The sequence below is a fragment of the Lepus europaeus genome, chromosome 7 (assembly GCF_033115175.1).
Source record: "Lepus europaeus isolate LE1 chromosome 7, mLepTim1.pri, whole genome shotgun sequence".
In the NCBI taxonomy this organism is placed as follows: Eukaryota; Metazoa; Chordata; class Mammalia; order Lagomorpha; family Leporidae; genus Lepus; species Lepus europaeus.
The window spans coordinates 122536027-122558883 of record NC_084833.1 but is presented as its reverse complement, the minus strand read 5'-3'; the positions used below and the strand labels follow the sequence as shown (position 1 = coordinate 122558883).

The 22857-nt window shown below is 44.2% G+C and overlaps 1 protein-coding gene across 3 annotated transcripts in view; it reads left to right on the top strand.

The window, feature by feature from the left end:
* The window catches only part of OPCML (opioid binding protein/cell adhesion molecule like), a 571617-nt gene that overhangs the window by 296743 nt on the left and 252017 nt on the right, over positions 1-22857 (top strand). The gene's annotated exons all lie outside the window — the stretch shown is intronic.

Here is a 22857-nt window from a genome sequence, read left to right as displayed (position 1 = left end):
CAGATATATAATTTGCAAATATTTTCTCTCATTCTGTGAATTGTCTTTTGACTTTCTTGATGTTTTCCTTTGAGATGTAAAAGTTATTAATTTGGTGAAGTCCAATTTATCTACACTTTGCATTATTGCTTATCCATTTGGTGTCAGATCTAAGGAACTGTTTAATTAAACATCACAGACTCTTCTAAGATTTTCATAATTTTAACTTTACTTTTAGGTCTTTACACATTTTGAGTTGTTATTGTTTGTGTATGCTGTGAGGTACAACTTCATTCAATTGTGTTTGTTCATTCCATGGTCTCAATATGATTGGCTTAAAAGACTGGTCTTTTCCCATCCAGCTGACGTGACATGCTGTCAGCAGCCAATTCACTGAACAGCAAAGGTCTATTCTATTTCCCTGCCACCCCTTGATCTGTGTTTAACCTGGTCCAGTAATATACTGTCTTGTTTACTGTAGCTTTTAAACACATTCTGAATCTGGAAAGTGTGTGTCTTTAAACAGTTTTCTACTTCATGAAGATTGTTTGGCTGTTTTGAGTCTTTTGAATTGCCATATAAATTCTTGTATTATCTTATCAATTTCTACAAAGAAATCAGCTAGAATTTTACAAGGATTACATTCAGTCTATCACCATGTGGTGACAGTATTAAGTTGTTAAATTCATGAACATTGGATGTCTTTCTATTTACTGAAGTCTTTTTTTATATTAACAACAGTTTAGTTTTTAGAGTATAACTTTTGTATTACTTCTTAAAGTCACTTTTAAATGTTTCATTCAGTTTAACGCTATTGTAAATGGAATTATTTTCTTAATTTCATTTTCAGATTTTCCATGGCTAATTTTCTTAGGAACATAGTTACTTTTATATACATTCATCTTGTGTTCTGCAATCTTGCAAAAACCTGTATGTTCATTCAAATAGGTTTTGAATGAGTTCCATAGAATTTTTTATGGAATAGATCTACTAGCTACAGCGAGATAGTTTAAATTCTTCCTTTCAAAACCGGAGCTCTTTTATGTAATTCTCTTGCCTCCTTGTATCTACAACCTTCAATGCAATATTGAATAGAAGTGTTTTAGTCTCTCTTATATCCAGAATAGACCTAAGTACACAACTAAGAATTCTATTGTAAGAAATAGGAGTGTGATTAGAGCTATAAATTTTGTGTGTGTGTGTTTCTGTAAATTATCAGAGTGAAATCTTTTAGTATGAGGGATTTAAAATGTGGTCTTGGAAATGCATATTATCAAAACACCATACACAGATATCAAAAATTATCTGCACCAAAATACACTTCATTTCCGTGAAGCCTTATCATAGAGAAGAAGTACTGGATTTATTGATGTTCCAAGGGGAAGAGCTGGCACCAGCAGGTGGCCAGGAGAGAGAGATGACAGCTTGGTATAAGAAGGTCTTTAAAAATCCTAACTACTCCACATTAGAATGAGCTCCTTGTTGCTTTAATAAACTCGCCTCATGAGCTTCCTGAATCACCTATATAAAGTATTATGGTCTTAAGAATTTAATAAACTTTAATGAAAAAGCAGCCATTATCACCCCTCAAAGTCACCAAAAGGTGTCTCTGAAATTAATTTAATTTTATAAGACAAAGGCCACCCTACTTTGGGTCTCTGGGAGTGAACACATGGATTTTACGTGACATTTCTTCTTTTTAAACAGATCAGCAAGTCAAACTGGCTTATTTTCTACTTTAAAAAAAAACACACACAAAATAAAAGAAATCTTATTGTTCACTTGGGTCATTCCCTCCGCCAAAAAGCTCAGCCTTGAGTGGTGGGGCCGGGTTCCCTCCCCTGTCCTCTGCTGAACCTAGTGTAGCTTCCTGCAAATCCTGATGCTTCTTTCAGAGGCATTCGAATCTCCACCCACTGCAAAAATCACAAGCCTCTCCAGCTATCTCTTTGTTCTGACACTAACATTTCTCTTTTGGATTTACAAGAAGAAAATATCTTCATAGGTGAGCATGATATCTGGAGGAGAACGTTAATATCCACTTCTTTTGTCATTACTTAGATTCCTTTAAGGCGTGACGTCCTGTCTTGTTTATTATCTAGTTTTGTCAGAGTTTGTCTGCATTATGTAAACACGGTGAAGAAAGCTCTTCCCCCAGACTGCCAAAGTATTTTCAATATAGATCTTCCAGTAGTGGTCCACTGGGAAAAGCTGGGGTGTGAGTAGCACAGATAAAGGAGTGCTTCAGACTGAATTGCCAGCTAGCACTGGACAGCAGGTGCAGGGCAAGGAAGGGCTGAGACCAAGCGGAGCATTGCAGAATCGCAGATACCACCACACTTCCGGCTCTTGCTGTCTAGTTGTCATTCCGTTTTTGTCCCCAACTCTGCTTTTGGGAAAAATTCAAGATTGCTGTTTTGACAGGTCATCGCAAGGTGAAAGAGTATGGGTGGAAAATGTCTCCCCACGGAGTCCTGAGTGGTTACTGATAAGCGTTTCTTCCTGTCCCGAGAATAGCTCCCGAGCCCCACTTCCAAAGCAGAGCGTGCTTTCCCCTAAACTCTGAGGAAGCCCTCTCCCCTCTCACGATGGGTTCCTCTTACCTCCCGCGGAGCACAGAGGGAGCTAGCTAACCTGGGCTTCATTGATTAGCTACATGCTTCTCCTTGTTTGTCAGTAGCAGCACCTAGAACTCGTGTTCAGGATCTTGATTCTTACTGCTGTTAAAAACATTCTTACATGTTTTTATCTCCGGATAGTGAAGACAATTGCCGAGACATTTTCTGACATGGAATGCCGGGTGATGCTCCACCCAACCCCCCATCTCTCTTTGGTCTGTCATCCCCTTACTTGCACTGGTTTTTCACCATCACCATCACCTTCATCATCATCATCACCACCATCTGTATTCCATGTTTCATTTGGTGCTGCTCATGAACATCAGTTTTGCTCATCGCCTGTGTTTGACTATTAACTATTCACAGTGCCAGGATGGATGGTGCTGCTCTTCAAGGAAGGGTGCCAAACACCAAGCATCTTATGTAAATTGTGCCATTTTAGGTTAGTAACATTAACCTTCTTGGTACTAGAATAAATGATTTAGAAGTATCGACAGAACCAACGATAATTATTATTTTTTTTATCTTCTAAGTTTTGACAAGTAAAGGCCTAGGAAGGACAAAGTCTCTTATTTCTTGGAGGAGCAAAATGTGAAACCTCCAAAATATCCGATTCTCTGTGCCTGTCCACCGTGGCATGACACTAATAATGGAAGTCTCGGCCAGGGTTTCCAATCAGTGTATTTCATCCTAAGAGTGAACAAACAAGAGTGACAGCTAGCTAAGGCAGGAAGTAGTGAAGAATCAGGCTAAGGAATGGAGTAGACGCAGATCAGGCCAAAGTGAGCATGGCAATGGTGGAATAGTCTTAATGATTTGGAAACAATTTTCACTCTCCTAATTACCTCCTGATGACGGCAGAAAAAAAGTGGCGGTCCAACTGAGCTCCACAGGTTGGGTGGAGTGACTTTGGAGCTACAATGAAGTAACAAACGTGTGATAAGCACCCTCTGCTTTCTAGGGAGCTGCACACAGAGAGCAAGGTAGGCGATGGGGGTGCTGGTGGTGCCTAGTTTAAGTCTTTCCAAGACCTTTCCCTCCTTAATAAGGGGAGCGAATGGGTGTTCATAAATTCTTTCGATTGGGTAGTTACAGAAACCCAAATGCACCGGTTGTCTCCCTTACGTATTACTGCCCTGATTCTGCAGCGCACAAGATGAATAATTTACCAAAAAGCACATGTAACTATCTCTTTATTATTCATTATAATGAACTGAGACAGAAGTAATTCTCCACTCTGCTGGAATCCCCTAGGGCTTTAACTTAACCAGACTCTGCTTTGCTTTCCCATAGTTAATTTGAGTAGAAAGAGACCCTTCTCTCCGGACATGTGGCCTAACTAGGACTTGTGACAGCTGAGGTGTGGAGGGATAAGGAGAATGAGGCACTAAGGACGGACTGATGGCAAGGGCAACACGAGGTCAGCTTTTAAGAGCTCCCACCGCAGATCTGTTGGGTGCCTCATAATGAACTGTTGCAGAGGAATTGTCAAAGAATAATGGGAATTGGTAGTCAACGTGTTCTCAGGAAGTGCGTAATTATTCCCAATATTCACCCAAGTAGAACACAATTATGGTAGTACATCTGCTTTGAAGTATTAACTCAATTATACCTTTTCAACCGATTTGAAGATTTACTCTTTTTCTTTTCTTTCTCTTTCCATCCCTCCTTTTGTCTTTTTTCCCTCAATTTATTTACTTATTTAATACAGGTCCACAATAAGACAGCTTCCCCCTCTCTCCTGTTGTTGAAAAATCGGGTTTTCATGACACGGCTTCTCAATAACAAGCGTCCACTCTGCTTCTGACCCAGGCTCCTGGCCCAGCCCCGGCCATGGCAACAGTTTAGGCAGTGACCATAAGAAGGACAAGATCTCTCTCTCTCTCTCTCTCTCTCTCTCTCTCTCTCTCTGCCTTTCCCTCTCTTTCTGCTTGTCAAATAAATGGATTAATAAATCTTTATACCAGTGTCCTGATGGTTCCTTGCCTATAGGGAGCCCATAAACTCAGCTGTGGTGTTTTGCACCCGTGTTTCGAGCACTATCGTGTGCAGGTTTCTGCCCTTGCTCAGCCTGTGAGTAAAAGGAGGGAGGTTGGGAAATTTCAGGGTGCTTTCAAATCAGGCTTTCTGCTGTTTGGGTGCCCTCAGAGCAACCCGGAGAGTCTCAGGAGCTAAGAATCCGTCCTTCCTCCCGTATTGGCACCCTGTGGTGCAGAGCTCCAGGTGACATAAATTAGAAGCAGCACCTCTCCAGGCCTGGACTGGAAACATTTGCACAAGTTAACCCGATGACTTTTTTTACCCCCAGGGCATTTCCCTTTCTGGGTCTTTCTTGGCCCAAGGAAAGAGTTTTTCCTGCCTTCCATTTTTTTTTTTTTTTTTTTAGGGGAGATAGTTCACATAATCTGTATAAAACAAGCCACTATTCTGGAAACGATGGTTAGCCTATTAAAAATATATAACATATATTTTTAAACAGGCTGGGAGTTGACTTTCTACAGGCGAAGTGCTCTCATGAGTGGTGAAAACTTCGTCTCCCAATCCCTTCTCCTCCATCTGTCTCTGTCCATCTGTCTAAGGTGGGGTGGGGGTTTATTTTTAAAAACTCAAATAAGTTCTAGTTCAGATGTGCATTGTGTTCAGAATGGTGCAGGACAATTCAAGCAAACTTCCTGACTACTCGGACTCATATTAAGATACAATCATTTGGGCCGGCGCCGTGGCTTAACAGGCTAATCCTCCGCCTTGCAGCGCCGGCACACTGGGTTCTAGTCCCGGTCGGGGCGCCGATCCTGTCCCGGTTGCCCCTCTTCCAGGCCAGCTCTCTGCTGTGGCCAGGGAGTGCAGTGGAGGATGGCCCAAGTGCTTGGGCCCTGCACCCCATCGGAGACCAGGAGAAGCACCTGGCTCCTGCCATCGGATCAGCGCGGTGCGCCGGCCGCAGCGCGCCTACCACTGCGGCCATTGGAGGGTGAACCAAAGGCAAAAAGGAAGACCTTGGAAGACCTTTCTCTCTGTCTCCCTCTACTGTCCACTCTGCCTGTCCAAAAAAAAAAAAAAAATACAATCATTTGTACACACACAATCTCTGTTTTCTAAACTTGAGTCAATGTGGCCTATGGACCAAAACACTGGTTGTGCTTAATTTTCTCAACGTTATAGCTGATGGATGTATAGATGGACAGACAGACCCTAAGGCAAAGCCAAAATCATTAGAACATTTAGAGTATTATTAATTTTTACTTTTGCGTTAATACAGAAATATAACTGCAAACACTTTTGACAGTACCATGATCCTGATCTTTGATAGCAGAATTAAGGATTGTAGGATATTTATAACAATTTAATTTATGATTTTTTAAAATGTATTTTCCATTTTATAAATAAAAAAACTCTAATGTTCAGAAAGGATTAGAAGCTTAGTCATGGGACAATCTGTGCTTGGAACCTATTTGCTTCTTATTAAAATATTTATTCTCTTAATGCTTGTGTTATACAGAAACTGAAAACTAATCAATTTTAGTGTATATTTTGGATTCATGAATACATTGGTCCTTTTGCAGTTCTGAAGAAGTTTTACCTGAGCCAAACAAGGGTGGGGAGTTGTTTATGGGCAATTCTGTGGCAAGAAGAATGGCCTCCACAGCTTCGTCTATCGCTGGGATTCCGCCATCCCGTACATTATATGCAAGCAGGTATTTGTAGGGAAATCCGAGGGCTGTAACTCCTGCACTGCCAGAGCCTTTGCTCCCAAGATAGTCATGTGGGGAGCCTGTGGCTGACTCGCACCATTCTTCAAAAAGATATCAAGCTCCCTAGACTCTCTGCTTTTAATTTAAAATTTTAATTTATACTTTTCCATGGATGATACTGAGATAGACATGGCCGTGAGTAAATATGTCAGGAAAATCTATTGAGTGGAATTAAAGTGGTGTGGGCTTGGGAAACATTTTAATTTCATCTTGCTCACTTCTTTGCCAAGTGTAATGAACAAATGGGAAGGCTGAGTTGTAAAGCTGTTCAGCTTGTGGAGGAAGGTGGCAGCCCGGTGACAGATAAATACCACGCACTGCTCTGGGTGGCTTCCTATGCCATCCCTGCCTGGCTGTGAGGTAGCTCCTGAAACCGCTGCAGGTGACAAGGAAGCAGATGTGCGAGCTCCGGTCCTCACTACCCTTTTCAACACCACATGGATCTGTGTGCTGGAGGCAAGGACCAGAGAGGCACAGAAAATGGGGCTGGATGTTGGGAGAGCAGACTTTGCTCACTCAGCTGAAAGCACTTTTCTCCTTCTGCAAAGGGCTTACTGTTTCTGGAATGGCTTTGCCTTGTGTCGTGGCACCCCTGTGTCTGTCAGTCTCCTTGGAAGCAGGTGGACTAAAGAGAAATGACAAAGCCAAGGCTGACGCAAGGGGTGATCAGGCACCAGGGCCTTACCCGGGGCATTATTTTATAAACAAAACCCTTGTTAAAACATGTGTGTTTATCCTTCTTCTGTCCTAAGATGCAAGCTCATCACTGACACTGGAAGGCTGCTTCACCTGCTAACAGTGTCTCCTTGCGTTGGGCAAGGGACCCTTAGAATAATTGTCACTGTTCCATGGTGTCCTCCTGCAGTATCTGGACATCCAGTTCTCCTCTGGAAGTGGAACAAATTTCTGTCATCCACCTGTGATCCTGTCTCTCTCCCCGAGACTCCATTGCTCTCGTCCTCACCAAGCCCCAGCACCATTTGCCTCCGACTTCAGTAGTGTCTCAATGCTTCCCTTAGACAGAGGTTTCTCCTATTCACACAGTGAAGCTTCTAGAGACAAGAACAGCCCTGCAGCAGCTGCTGGGGCCTGTGGGCCCGCTGAATTTTCTTTCAGGTGTGCACAATTGTATTGATTGATCTCCCAATTATGTATTTTTAGAAATAACCACATTTTGCCGACCACAGGTTATCAATCTAGAAACCAGTCCATCAACCACTGTGTCAGCACACTGTGAAAGAGGCCTTATAAAAATACAAAGTTAAAGTTGTTTCAGTAGCTTTAGCCAAAAAAATAAAATAAAATGTAAACCTCAGAGGGAGATGAAACCCTGCTGAGGAACCCTACATAGATTGAGTATAGAACACTCCTGAAGAATTAGACATTTTTGAAAACCAGAAAATGTTTTTAGCAGTGCACCAATCTATAGGCAGACGAGAAAAAACACTACCTCAATTAGCTACGTAATGCCACAAATGTAAATCTCATGTTTTCTAGCCTACTACCTATCAGGATAAACCTGACCTAAAACTAGATTGAAACAGTGCATTGTAAAAATCCACTCTTTGGGGGCCAGCTCTGTGGCGCAGTAGGTTAATCCTCTGCCTGTGGCACCAGCATCTCATATGGGCGCCAGTTCCAGTCCTGGCTGCTCCTCTTCCAATCCATTCTTTCCCATGGCGTGGGAAAGCAGTGGAAGAAGGCCCAAGCACTTGGGTCACTGCACCTGCATGGGAGACCTGAGAGAAGTTCCTGGCTCCTGGCTTCGTACTGGCACAGCCCCAGCCATTGTGGTCATTTAGGGGAGTGAACCAGAGGATGGAAGGCCTTTCTGTTTCTCCCTTTCATTGTGTGTAACTCTAGCTCTCAAATAAATAACTAAAATTTTTTTTAAAAAAATTCCACTCTTTTTACATTGGAAAAGATGGGTAGAAAAGGCTTCAGAACTCCTTGGAAAATGATAAGGAAATGGATTCAGGATCACTTGATTAGATTCGTAGCACTCCCAGGTCAGCACTCCCAGACTTGATTCTCCCAATAAAAGGTACTAGAGTTTCTGACAGCAGTAACAGAGCAGCGTCTGTTCAAGGAATGTTTGCTATTTGCTAGGTGTGTTTATGTCTCTTAGATATGCGTTACTTCCTTCAGTCCTCACAATAAACACCACCCATTCTGTGTTGTAAAAATACCTGTCCCACTTCACTGATGGAGAAATGGAGGTTCCAAGAAGTTAGGCAAAACACTTGTCCTAGAGCCCTCTATTAGTAAGCAGCAAAGCCCTACTCTGTCTGATGCCAAGTGCTCTCCTTAGCAGCACAATGTACTTTCTCTATAACACTCTATTTATGCATGCCATCAACACACATGAAGAACTCTCCACTCCCAACATCATCTTTGATGTTGTTAAGATCCACTTAGATGACCCCTCTGGGTCCACATCTTGACTCCTTTGTGCACAGGGGTTTCCAGTGCACAATCAATGTGTGTTCCCTCTTTGGGTCTTGTAGGGTCTTTCATTTCAGGTCATTTGGTCAAGGATCTCATTAGGAATTCTAGCACATTGTGCCCACTATGTATTCTCTGTCCATGGACCACTGCCATTTCCACTCACTTTCTCAGTAGTTTTCAATATCTTAAAATCCTGAACTGCTTTTCTGTTGCTCACTTGGCATTCCCCAACTGGATAGACTCAGTTCCCCACATTCTCTAGGTCAGCAGCTGAGTGTTACTGGAGACTAACCTCAAAGCTGGCAGGGTCTAGATACTATAAATTCTTGATCATCAACCACAACTGGACCTCAGTGCAGCCTATGAATACCTGTATAGTTCCCTAGTAATGTTGCTCTTATTTTCTGCAACAGTTACTCCATTTTTTTCCTGCATCCGCCAGCCTCTGTCTCCTGTTCTCCTGTTTACCTTCAGCCAATAACTTTGCCATTTACTTTGGAGAAAATAGAGACCATCACTTAATTGCAGCCTTGCTTTCCGCTGGCTGCACAGAACTACCTGTGTTTCCATTATATTTTTCTTCCCTAATGATCCAGTAGATGAAACCTCCTTCCTGCACGTGCTTTAGATCCAGTGCTTAATCCCCTCTGCTGTAACTCCGTAATTTGAGTTATCCCCTATCTCCGCGCTGCCACTTGCTCCCAGTTGATAAGGTCATTCTCATCGTTATATATACTCATCTACTGGAATGCAAGAAAACCAGGTACTTGTCTCATTCACAGTTACATCCCTACTGCCTAAAGTCAGTCTAATAAAATTGCATTCTGTTCCCAGCGTATCCATGTAAGTACAGAGCTCGTTAGAAATGCCGAATCTTGGGTGGCTTCCCACACCTGGTGAATTCATAAGATGCACAGGTGATTTGTGGACTGTGAAAGGCCCTGGCACCCAGTAGGCATTCACAAATGTTTGAAAAAGGAATTAATTAGTGCAACTGTTTCCACTGTCAACACAAACAAGCAAAAACAAGAAAAGCTTTCGGAGAACCTCACCCCTTTAGCTATATGTCTCTTCTTCCCCTTTGCTGCCAAAGTGCTTCACAGTATCATTAATGCCTCACTCCCCAGTCACAGGCCAACCCCTCCTTCACTCTGGTCCCCCCTTCCTCAGGCTGCAGACCCTCTTGTCCTATGGTGGTACCCTCATGCCTCTGGCCCTGATGTAATGCATTCTGCAGAGAAAGTCCACCATGCTCTCATAAGAAGCTGACATTGGATCATGGCTTCCTCTCCCTGAACCTACACAGGGATTCCCCATTGCACCTGAAATAAAAAGCAAATTTTTGCTAGCGATATGCACCTCTCAGCTTCTGGGGACTTGAACTTAACTCTTCCCTTCATCCACTTTGCTTGGGCCACTGTGGTGCTCATTATTTCCTTTTCTGAGTCCACCTCCAGCCCAGGGCCCACGCACCTGCCCGACCCTCAGTTTAAAATGCCGTATGTACCCAACGCTGTGGCTGGTGCTCCTTCTGAGTTTGCTCTTCAGGGAAGCCTGTCTCTAGACTGCACATCTGAACAGGTAGCCTACGCTGCCTCCAGGACATCACCATCCCAGGGGTCATCTCAGTTCAGTTTGTCATGGATTGTGAATGTCCTGTTACTGTATATATTGCATGTTGCTGCTGCCTGGCTATAGGTTCCGTGGTGGTGGTAACTCTCTACCCAGCATCCTATCCTTCAAGTCTCACAGAGGGTCTGCCACTTAGTAGGTGATTAATAAATATTTGTTAAATGGCTAGGTGAACTTATCATTGTTATTGTATCCATGGATATGATTTGGTGTGTTTTAAAATTTTCTTAAAGATTTATTTATTTATTTGAAAGGCAGAGCTACAGAGAGACAGAGACAGAGGCAGAGAGAGAGAGAGAGAGAGAGAGAGAGAGGGAGGGGGTCTTCTATCCGCTGGTTCACTCCCTAGTTGGCTGCATCAGCTGGAGCTATGCTGATTTGAAGCCAGGAGCCAGGAGCTTCTTCCAGATCTCCCACGTGGGTGCAGGGGCCCAAGGACTTGGGCCATCTTCCACTGCTTTTCCAGGCCATAGCAGAGAGCTGGACCGAAAGTGGAGCAGCTGGGACTCAAACCAGCACCCATATGAGATGCCAGCACTACAGGCAACGGCCTTACCTACTATGCCACAGTGCCAGCACTGGTAGGGTATCTTTTAAAATATATAGGCTTCTTATTTTTGACACATTATACTTGCACGTATTTATTTCAATAGTTGTATGCAATGTTTAATGATCAGATGAGGATAATTGGAATATCTATCACTTCAAGTATTTATCATTTCATTGTGTTCAAAATCCTCTATAGTGGCTATTTTTTAAAGATCTATTTATTTATTTGACAGTCAGAGTTACACAGAGAGAGAAGGAGAGGCAGAGAGAGAGAGGCCTTCCATCCACTGGTTCACTCCCCAAATGGCCGCAACGGCCGGAGCTGCACTGATCCGAAGCCAGGAGCTTCTCCCAGGTCTCCCACATGGATGCAGGGGCCCAAGGACTTGGGCCAGCTTCTTCTGCTTTCCCAGGCCACAGCAGAGAGCTGGATAGGAAGTGGAGCAGCTGAGACTTGAACCGGCACCCATATGAGATGACAGCACTGCAGGCAGTGGCTTTACCTGCTATGCCACAGTGCCGGCCCCGGCTATTTTGAAATAAACAATTAGTTGTTCCAATCCTAGTGAGTGTCTCGGGCTGGGGAGAATTATAAGTCGTCACTCTTGTCCAGGTGCACCCCTGCACTAATTCGCCATCCTCAGCGAGGGAGTCTCTAAAGGGCCTTGTGTTCTATCTCAGGCCTCAGACGGTGAGGACCTCAGAGGCAGGCACTGAGCTTTAAGATGGTTTCTGCTGTTACTGTGACTTGAGCCTCCATCTGTCTCCCTGGAGAAGCTAATACAGTGATCCCCCACCCCCCCACACTCTGCACAGATTTACAGGGCAGTGAGAAGGCTGGGGAGAAGCCAGGGCCATGATTCACTATTTTGTTCAGAGTGCTCTCCTGCCTCTCTGCCTCCCCTGTCTTTGTGTAATTGCGTTTTGCTACCCTATGCTTTACCTCTGTTACCAAGATAGACATTCTCCTCCTCTCTCCTCCCACAGCCACGCAGTTTAACCCCTCTTTTGTAGTTGTAAGCAATTTCCACCTCTTCGTGGAGCCATCTTTCCACGTAAATCACTCTCTTCATTTTCCTTCCTTGCGTCAGATACTGTGCTGTGAACTGCCTTCAGCCCACTGCCTCCCTCGGGCTGTGCAGCTGGTGCAATTGCTCTTTGCATTCAGGTAGAGCCCTCCCTGTGCCCACGTCAGGACCCAGTGAGCTCTGTCCTGATGGACTCATACATCATCGGTCATGGCTGAAACCACAGTGCATCATCGCCCTGAAGACTGTTTCCTGCCCCAAGTGACTTTGCTTTCTGGACACCTGGCACCTTCCCTGGTGTGCTTCAAATACTCTGTTTCCTTTCAGGCTTTGCCTTGCATGTGTATGCTTTCTCTGGATAAAGCCTCTCTCCCCTGCTCACACACAGACACACACCCTCTCTGTGCCTTACTGTGATGCCTCCACTCCAGCTGTTGTTAGAGTGGCAAAGGGCATTTAAAGATAATTCCAGTGCAAAAAATTTTGAAATCTTGCATATAGAGGTCTTAAAAAATAATGGAAAATGCACATTATAAAGTAACTGTGTATTTTTTGCACCAAAATAAACTTATCTTTTGACTCCTTTTTTTTTCTTATAAAGATTTATTTACTTGAAAGGCAGAGTAGGGCAGGTGCTGTGGCATAGCAGGTAAAGCAGCTGCCTGCAGTGCCAGCATCCTATATGGGTGCTGGTTCGAGTTCAGCTGCTCCCCTTCCTATCCAGCTCTCTGCTGTGGCTTGGGAAAGCAGTAGAAGATGGCTCAAGTCATTAGGCCCCTCATCCACGTGGGAGATGTGGAAGAAACTCCTGGCTCATGGCTTTGGATCGGCGCGGCTCTGACCATCGTGACCAATTGGGGAGTGAGCCAGCAGATGGAAGACCCCTCTCTCTCTCTCTGCCTCTCCTTCTCTCTCTGTGTAATTCTGGCTTTCAAATAAGTATTAAAAAAAAAAAAAAAGACAAAGTGACAGAGAAAGAGGTAGAGAAAAGGGATCTTCCATCTGCTGGTTCATTCCTCAAAGGTTGTGACAGCCAAGTCTGGCCAAGCCAAAAAAGTCAGGAGCCAGGACCTCCATATGGGTTTCCCACATGGATCACAGGGGTGCATGCGCTGGAGTCATCTTCCACTGCCTTCCCGGAGAACCAGAGCGGAAGCAGAGGTCCTGGGACTCAAGCTGGCATTGCAAGATGGGATGATGGTGTCGTAAAGGGTGGCTTAACCTCCTGTGCCACAACACCGGGCCCTGCTTGCATGTCCCCATGTGCTTTCTGAAGTCCCCATGAAAGGCAGACCATTGCACTACTGAATACTTCTGTGCTGTGCCCTCTCCAAGCAGCCCTTACACCTCACTATTCTGTGAGTCTCTCATATATATTCTCAACCAATATCTTATCAGCAAATATTAGCTCTAGCAGAGTTATTACTCCGATTGAATTTCTGACTATCTGAATCATAAAGTTTCCTCTTACATAATTTAGGGTCTTTGTGGATGCTCTCAAGTTGGCTCCATTTGTAACTTAGGAAATAACTGAGTGGTGAAAGCCTCCCAGGAGAACAGCTTTTGCAATTTAGAGCACCTTGGGAGTTGGTCTAAAAATATTTCATTTTGGCTTCCCTGTTTGCCTTCCCTTTAAGAAATTCATTCACTATTGCTCCGTGGGTTCTGAAAGCAAGATCTTCCTCCCACTTTTAGAACTGGCATTCTAAATACATTTTTATGTATTATACCAAGTAATACAGTAAGGTGTGTTACAATAAGTCTCTTCTTAAAGAAGTTTGGCTAACTCTCAATTTATTTTAAGATGTGCAAATGCAAAAACAAATGAAGGCACTAAACCCAAAAAATATTGAGGGGTGTATTAAAAAGGAAATTTGGAGAAATGTCTTTTGGGGCTTTAACATGCATCGCTCATCTTCAACAGAGTTTTTTAAATTAAGGACTCTCTAGAAAACACTTTAAAAGCAGGGGCTAAGGATGGGAAGAGAGAGATTCATTTTTACCAATTTCCAGTGTAATAGTATTTTTTGAGAGAGAGAGAGAGCGAGCTGTGGATTCACTCCCTAAACTGGGCCAGGCTGAAGCCAAGAGCCCGGAGTTTCTTCCAGGTCTCCCATGTGGGTAGAAGGAGACCAAACACTTGGGCCGTCTTCTACTACTTCTCCCAGGCCATTAGCAGGGATCTGGATCAGAAGCAGAGCAGCTAGGACATGAACTATTGTCCATTTGGAATGCAGCCATTGCATGTGACAGTTTGACCTGCTGTGCCACAATGCCAGCCTGATAAGAGTATTTTAAAACAATTTGTATCGCACAACAAAAGCTACGTATGAATTCTTGAAGGTTATATTCTTATGTGCCACTAAATTCTGGAAATACGAATTGTGCACATATACGATCAATAAAATTTAAATTGGCAGCATTCTTTCAATGGAACAGGTGATGTATTAGAACGAAATTCCAAGCGGCAATGAAGACATGGTGCTGACTGCCACGAGCCATGCTGTTAGATTCAGCTTGTGCCATTGGAAGGCTTGGCTGTCCTTCCACACTGGCTCATCCCAACGACTGACAACCTGGTGTCGTTCAGCTGTCAAGGGCAGCGATATGTGACCGACAGAGCCAGTCACCTCTGTGGTTTTCTTTGTAGCCTGAGACAATGAAAAGGGGTCCCTCTACACCCCCTTGTGGTGATAAGCACAGATGTAAATCTGAAAGCTTTTGTAGAATTGTGGTCATACCATATCCAGAAAATGCATGTGTTACATTTTACAGGTTACAATGGAAATGAAGACACTAGTTTGGAAAATTCACATAGCAATAGCAAACCTTGGGCCTTGTGTGTCCTTGTGTGGATGCACAGTCCATATAGCGCTCACTCGCTCTCTCTCTCTCTCTCTCCCCAAAGGTCCTTTTCTTCAGCTTATTGAAGTCTTTCCGATCCCAGCTTGAAAAACTTGTTCTAACATCCTTTTTTAACCTTTATTTATTTATTTGAAAGGCAGAGTTACAGAGAGGCGGAGAGAGAGAGAGAGGGAGAGAGAGAGAGAGAGAGAGGTCTTCTATCCACTGGTTCACTCCCCAAATGGCCACAATGATTGCAGCTGAGTTGATCTGAAGCCAGGAGCCAGGAGCTTCTTCCAGGTCTTGCACTTGAGCCATCTTCTCTCGCTCTCCCAGGCCAGAGCAGAGAGATGGATTGAAAGTGGAGCAGCGGGGCTTCAAACAGGTGCCCATATGGAATGCCAGCACTGCAGGCTGCAGCTTTACCCTGTTCACCACAGCACCGGCCCCTGTTCTGACATCTTTTAAGCATTCTAAATAGGTATTGACCAGCAGTTTGTTGCCAAGGTGGATTGTATGTAGTGCTGTTGAGACAAGAGTGCCACTGCCAGGATTCCTAGCCTAGTGGTGTTTGCTACCTAGAAGACAAGGGTATAAATAATCACATCCGCAGGGTGCATTCTATGAGGAAGCGAGGACCTGTGCGGCTAATACCACATTACAAAGAGAATGGAGGTGGCTGGCGCCGCGGCTCACTAGGCTAATCCTCCGCCTTGCGGCGCCAGCACACCGGGTTCTAGTCCCGGTTGGGGCGCCGGATTCTGTCCCGGTTGCCCCTCTTCCAGGCCAGCTCTCTGCTGTGGCGCGGTAGTGCAGTGGAGGATGGCCCAAGTCCTTGGGCCCTGCACCCCATGGGAGACCAGGATAAGCACCTGGCTCCTGCCATCAGATCAGCGTGGTGCACCGGCCGCAGCGTGCCTACCGCAGCAGCCATTGGAGGGTGAACCAACGGCAAAAGGAAGACCTTTCTCTCTGTCTCTCTCTCACTGTCCACTCTGCCTGTCAAAAATTAAAAAAAAAAGAGAATGAAGGTTTAGAATGATGAGTCTGCATTGGAGGTTAAACTACATTTGCTGCAGTGTGTGCCTTATTTTAGATACTATCTCCAAAAGAAAGGTGGAACTATAGAGGCATGTTCTAGCTAACTCTCAGTTTCCCCACTTCTTTCCAGCACTTTGAATATTAGCATCTATAAAGTTATCACAGTCAGAAGGACACCATTTGCCAATGTGGTTTGTAAGATGGGTTCTCCAGCTAGCCAGGTTATAGAAATGTGCCTGCAGCTCTCTGTACGTGTGTGTGAGATGTGACTTTGTGCTCAGTTAGACATGGTGTCCAAACATGTGTCTGGTTACACCCAGTTCAGGCTCATTGACAGTCAACATCTGACACAGAGGACACAGAGGGGCATCTCCTGACCCCTCTGCCCCCCATGCCTATGCCCCACCATGCTCTGAATTCCTCCCCTGCCTTTAGTTTTCATGACCCATCATTCTGCAAAGCTAATACATTTAGAGTTAGACATTTTCTTTGTTTCTCAGTAGATACAGCTTCAGGGGGTGGGAACTTTGTTCTTGTTCCCTACTATTCTTAGCTCCCAGAAAGTCACTGGGTACACATCAGGCACCCATTCTGTGGAACAAATCATGACATTATTTTTTTCTTTTGCATTTTCAGAGGCCAAATCTAAAAATAAATGTAAAAATAAAGAACACAAACAACAAAAAATATGAAGCTAACTGATGTCACTTTTCAAGAAGAATGTATTATTTTGATTGCAATTCCAACTCGTCTCTTGTCTAGTTTCTTGAAGGCAGGGGGTGGCAGAGCAGAGAGCACAGCCCAGAGCCCCAGTGTCACCACAGCTGGGAGCTTGTTAGAAATGTCAACTCCCAGGTCCCCTCCAGCCCGAAAGAAAACTTGGCAATCTGGGTTTTGATGCCTCTGTGAGGTTTGAAAGCCGTTGCTTTGAGGAATGGATTTCTTCTAACTCCACCTTCTCCCTGGAAACAGAACAACCCATGCATCTTCATCCCAGCTACCTCGTGCAGTGGGGTTGGAAAGCGATGCCTTGTCATTGTGCTCGTCAGGAACCCTGCCTTCTCACCTCCTTCAGGCACTGCTTTGCTCTTCCTGATCCTGACTTCCATCTCCTCTCCTCACACGGGAACTTTTGGATATGTGAAATAAACTTGCAAAGAGCTTTTCTTTTTCTACTACATTACTTGATCTCTTATGAGGAAATTAAATAAATACCATAAACTTCAGGGAGACTGATTGAATAATGTCAGCTAAATCCTGCTGGGCTTATTGCTTGGGTTTTTAGAGCCATTGAATACGAAAACTCCAGTGCCAGGCTGCCTACCCTCAAATTTCTTGCTCTGATTGTAGGATAGTTGCTTGTTGCAGTTGATTTCTCAACAATGTTGCAGTGGATTCGTTTCTGAGAGGAGCGTGGTGGGGGCAAGAGGCATGGAGTCACCACACAGAACCCGGGAGTCAGGTGAAAGTGGGCTTGAGGCAAGCAGCCCGCAGACTCATTTATTTCCATTGGTACAACATCTTATATAGCCAAGACCAGCCAATCCGGTCAAGGGGCGGTCTATGCCCCAACCAATCACAGCCTGTTGCTAGGCAGTTTCCAAAGCCATCCAATCACAGCCTGTTGCCAGGCAGGCTCCGTTGCCAGGTGGGTTTCCAAGCCATTCCTGAGTAACTGACGCTCACTTGCCAGCGGCCATCTTGGCATGGCCTTCTCCTTCCACCACAGGTGCTGGAATCTCTCAGTGCCTCAGTTTACTCGTGTGTAAAACGTGGATTGTAATGGAGTATGTCTTAAAGGAGGGTTATGAGGATTCACTACTGTTATGTATAGAAGAGATTATTTGTGATGGGATTGCAGTGAGCCCTAGTTTATCAAGGCAGAGTTAGCTTAGAATGGATGAATTTTTAAGTATCAGAAGGTTGTCGAGAAATCAGAAAGCTGGATTAACCCTCTTCAGCTGGCCTCTTGGCTCCCCCTTATTTGACATCAAAAATGCTCCCCTGTGCTCTGCTTGTTAATGGGAGCCCAGGACGCTGCCACGAGCAGCGGGGAGGGCACCGGGAGAGGAAGAAGACTTCAGCAGACTTTTTAAGTCCTTTGCTGAGTTCTTTTTCCTGCTGTTCAGAGGACCTTGGAAGAGCCCTACCGCGACAGAAGAAAGCAAGAAGGCCTGCAACGTTACTTTCTTCCGGAGCACGGGAGCTTCGTGTGGGAAGTAGCCAAGCTCAGTCAATATCATCACTCCAGTCAGTGTCCTCAGCAACACACACTTGCTGGCCCCCCGTATCCCCCTTTGGAGAGATGCTTTGACTTAGCTACTGTTTTCTATTTGCATTTCATGTCTGGTAAGGGGGCCCGGGGTTGAAAGCGTGTCGTTGTCCATGGTCATGGCCCTGGTATGTGTTTACTCAGGGGCTACACAAGTGTACCAAGGGCGCCGAGAGTGTGTTCTGGCCCCACAGGCGAGTTTGGACTGATGTGTTTCAGTCCTTACTAGGTCCTGAGATATTTTGCTCTGGTCCCCTTACCTTTAGCCTGCAGTTGTGGGACCCATACAAGGACAGTGCTGGCCGAAAGGGTAACGCATTTCGAAATCTCAGATTCCCTAAAACTGATGGACTCAAGAAAGTGCCTCTTATACTCTGTCATTCTACCTCTGTCTTCTGGCCACTTCACAAATTGTCCAGAAGACAATTTTCCTTTACTTTGTTTGTCACCTCTATCACTCAACTGTCATCCAACAGGGTATCAACTTGATGAAGAGTCCCACAAAAGTAAAGAAGAGAAGTGCCAATGGCAATGGCACAAAACTGTATCAGGATTAAACCCATGGCAGACCCAGCGCCTTCTGGAACTTGAATTAGAACTCAGGGAAAAGAGGCGTTTCCTTACAGAGGGCGTTGTGAGATAGCATATTTAAATAGTATTTTCATTTCCCCTATATTTCTAAGTGTACTGGCTTAAACAAGGTGTTTCTGGTAAAAGAATATCGTATCTCTAATAGTCATTTGATAAGACCTGGTAAAATGTTATCAGCATACTTTCCAGATACTGAGAAATTGAATTAATCTAATCCTGGGTTACAAAACTCTTTGCAAGTCAGGTATTTTCCAATTCATTGCTTTAAAGAAATTGAAATGGGAACTAATTGAGTTGTCAGCTGTGAGGTCATTAAAATAATTCTTGAAGCTGTATTAACTATGTAATTTTTGGCATGTATCTTGGAAGACATTCAAAGAATTGAGTGGCATTGCTATAAAAATGTTTGTTTCCATCTTGTTGCTTATGTGAACCAGATTTCTAAAAGCAAAAACAGCAATAGAGTTAATCCCGAGTTATATCTTATTCTAGCAATAAGGGATATTTATCCATTTTATTAAACAAAAAAACCACATCCATGTAATTAGAAGCTATATTTTCAGGATAAGTTTACTTTTTTATTGTTTAATTATTACTTAAAATATACATTTATACTGTTTTATCAGTTTTACATTTGTGATGATAATCCATTTCAAAAGCAAATATTATAATTTCATGGTCATAGGACATAAAATAAAATTAAATTTCCATCTCTCTCTAGTTTTGTTGCAAGTAAACATGATAGGTGATCAATAGAAGATTTTCAAGTGTGGAATATATTCCACAGAGGCATAGAGTAGAAATACAAGTTCAAGTTTAAAAAGGAACAATGCACATATCATGGCTTTATAAACGAGCTCGTTCATGGTTTTTGAAAGTGGATAATCATGAGTGTTATTCATTGTTGTGTCTGAATTTCATTGAGTATGTGTGTGTTTGAATTATCTAGGTTTTTAATGTTTTTAAATGAGAATATTCAGCTTAGACAACAATGCATCATTTGGCATTATAGCTTAAAAAAATTTTAAAGCATTTTATACATTGCTTTCCTTTATTTGAAAGTCATGGAGAAAGAGGCAGACAAACAAACAGAGACAAAGACAGAGAAAGATCTCCCATCTACTGTTCACTGTTCAAATGTCTGCAACACCCAGGGCTGGGATGAACCAAAGACAAGACAGGGAATGAAATCCAGGTTTCCCACAGGGTGGTACGTGCCACACCTGCTGCCTCCCAAGGTGCGCATTAGCAGGGAGCTGCAATGGAGAGCAAAGTTAGGACATAAAGTCAGGCACTCTGCTGCGGGATGTGGCATCTAAAGTGGTAGCTCAGAATGGGGCCAATGGGCTGGGCATTTTGATGTAGCCAGTAAAGCCGCTGCCTGTGGCACCAGCATCCCATAGGGTGCTGCTTCAAGTTCTGGCCACTCACAGCTTCTGATCCATCTCCCTGCTAATTCACCTGGGAAAGTGGCAGATGATGGCCCAAGAGCTTGGGCCTGTGTGCCCACATGGAATACCAGTAAGAAATTCCATGGCTCCTGGCTTTGGACCCGCCCAGCTCTGGCCATTGTAACCATTTGGGGAGTAAACCAGCAGATGGAGGATCTCTCTGTTTCTCCTTCTTTCTCTCTGTAAATTTGCTTTCAAATAAATAGATTTTTTTAAAACTTTATTTTATTTATTTATAAGTTAGAATTCCAGAGAGAGAGGGAGACAGAGAGATCTTCCATCTGCTGGTTCACTACTCAAATGGCCGCATAGGCAGGGTCTGGGCCAGGTAGAAACCAGGAGCCAGGAGCTTCTTCCAGTTCTCCTACGTGGGTGCAGGGGCCCAAGCCCTTGGGCCATCCTGTGCTGCTTTCTCAGACACGTTAGCAGGGAGCTGGATCAGAAGTAGAGCAGCCCAGCCGGGACTCGAACTGACAGCCATTTGGAATGGTGTCACTGCAGATGGCAGCTTAACCCACTGTGCCTCAATGCTGACCCCAGATAGAACAGAAAGAAGTAAAGAAGTAAAGAAAGAGAGAAAGGGAGAAAGAAAGAAAAAAAAGAAAGGAAGAAAGAAAGAGAAAAAAAATTGAGAGAGGGAGGGAGGAAGGAAGGAAGGAAGGAAGGAAGGAAGGGGCCAAATTCCCAACTGCAATAAATTCTATGTCAATTTACAAATGTATGAGAGGTTACAGAGCTGACCAAAATCAAAGCAAAGATATTTGTGTGTTCCCAGTCACCTGGATTTGTATGGTTCCAGGGACTAGGGAGCAACACCCCTCACTCATCTCCATTTACTGTCTACTTCCAGGCTTGATCATTGTTGGAATTCTACTACTAGAACTTCATTCAAATTCCAATCCATTCTAATTATCCAAACATGAATTTGGTGTTTCTGAAAACACGACCATCATATTAGGAAAGGTTGCACATTAGCCATTATCATGGAGCATTTATAAATGAGAGTGAATGTTTGTTGTACTTTTTTTCCCTCCAAGAAGTGCTTTTGAAAGTGAGGAACACAAAAGGAGTCTTCAAAAGAGAAGTGGAAAATTGCTACGGAAGGGAGAAAACTCAGCAGAAAGAAAAGCTAGGGCCCCAGGATGAGGGAGACACAATAGGACTTCCAATTTTTCCCTGCAGTAATAATGTACCTATGAAAGGAGGAAGCCATAATTCAGTGGCACCTAAATGATCAGGTCCCAAGGAGGAAGGCAGCTGAGACCCATAGCACCCCTCATTGGTGGCAGACTTACCTGGAAATAATAAAGAACTAGATATATCAGTGTGCAGAGATGCCTGCCGTCAAGTAAAACAAAGAGGGGGGGGTGCTCATAGGAATATTGGGCTCTGATTCTGTTTTAGTTAAAACAAATCACCAGAAGCTCTATACACGTGGATGTCTGTCTACAAGGAGTAGGACACAGAAGGAGAGGGTAACAGGGCATTGCAGAGTTCATGACCTCAGGGCACTGGGAGTTGATGGGGAGGGAGTGATTAGCTTCACTTTATGATTTTTGTATTATTAAAGTATTATTCACTTTGCATTCTTCACAGGTCAAAATATGCTTCCTTTAGTTTGAAAAAAAAAAACTAATGGAAAATGAAGAAAGTTTAGAAAGGAACAATCTCTGTTCTTCCCATACTGTGAAGAAGCCTAATTATTACCCAAGCCTAACCCTACATTTCCCCACACCTGCACCTGCTACATGACAAGGGAACCAGCACAACGAAAGGCCTTGGTGACTGGTGACCGGCAGCCAATATTACCTTGTCCCTCCTACCATCCAGGGAAAATACCTCCTTGCTCTGGGTGCTTTTCCCTTTCAAGGGATGCTCTCATCTTGGTACTCTGGGACCCTGGGTCACTCAAGCTGTGTCAGGCTGCTCACTTTGCCAGTGTCCTTGGCATTCATCATCTATGTCCTGAGTCCTGACTGAAGAACCACTTCTACTGGTCAAGTGCTAGGTCAGAGCCAGTGAGGGAAGGCCAGGCTGGTTCCCTGACAGGAGACTCATGTCCCCTCTCTCCCCTCCAGGATGGCAGCTGGCTGGCTGCCATTTCGCATTCCCAGGTGCAGGGTGGGCACACCCGGGACCCTTCGGGCCAAATACACACTTATAAAGGATTCCTTGTTCTCCTGTTTCCATTCCCAGGCACTAAGCTCCTGGGGGCACACCTACAAACCTTCTTCCTACCCGGCGGGCATATTTATTTCTGCATGAGGCTTGATAGCCTGCAGGTCACGCACATCAGAAAGCAAATTCCATTTGCATTCATAGTCTGGAATTGTTGGCGGGAGCAGGTGAGAGGTAGGGGTCAGCCCTCTGCTGTGATAATAACAGCGTTCTTTCTCTAGGGGTACAGGGTGGAGTATAGGGGGGAAGAGTGACTTGCTGGTCGCTTTCCTCTTCCCCTCTCTGCAATAGTAAGACGCAGCCATGACTTCTTCATGCACGGATTTTACCAATTCATGTCCTAAAGTGTCACTTCCAGACTTTGGTCAGCTTAAAGGTAGAAGGAGATTATCAACCCCGAGAGAGTCTGGAGGTAAATGTGTCCAAGTTTTGATTAACTGCCAGTTAAGCATGTGCTTTGCAGGTTATCTGTGA